Source organism: Eimeria mitis, genomic scaffold (genome assembly GCF_000499745.2).
Source record: "Eimeria mitis Houghton genomic scaffold, Emh_scaff606, whole genome shotgun sequence".
NCBI lineage: Eukaryota > Apicomplexa > Conoidasida > Eucoccidiorida > Eimeriidae > Eimeria > Eimeria mitis.
Genome location: NW_013574279.1, coordinates 3,617 through 3,922, shown reverse-complemented (window position 1 = coordinate 3,922; position 306 = coordinate 3,617).

Genomic DNA, 306 nt, shown 5'->3' with positions numbered 1-306 from the left:
CTCTGCTGCTGCTGCTGTTGCTGTTTTTGCTGCTGAAACTCTCTCACTTGTGTCTTCTATCTCTCCTTCTTTGTCTGGCTTACTCTCATTCTGTTTTATACACATCTGCTGCAGCTCCTCTTGATTTGTCTGTACACTACAACTGCCAACAAACAAACAAACAAATAAATAAATAAATAAATAAATAAATAAATAAATATGTGTGTATACAGATGAGAAGGGTTTATTGTTGGAGCTGGCGGCTGTCGATGCAGCTTACCCTGGTGGTTTACGTGGATATATAAACAAGTGCCGTTCTTTATTATT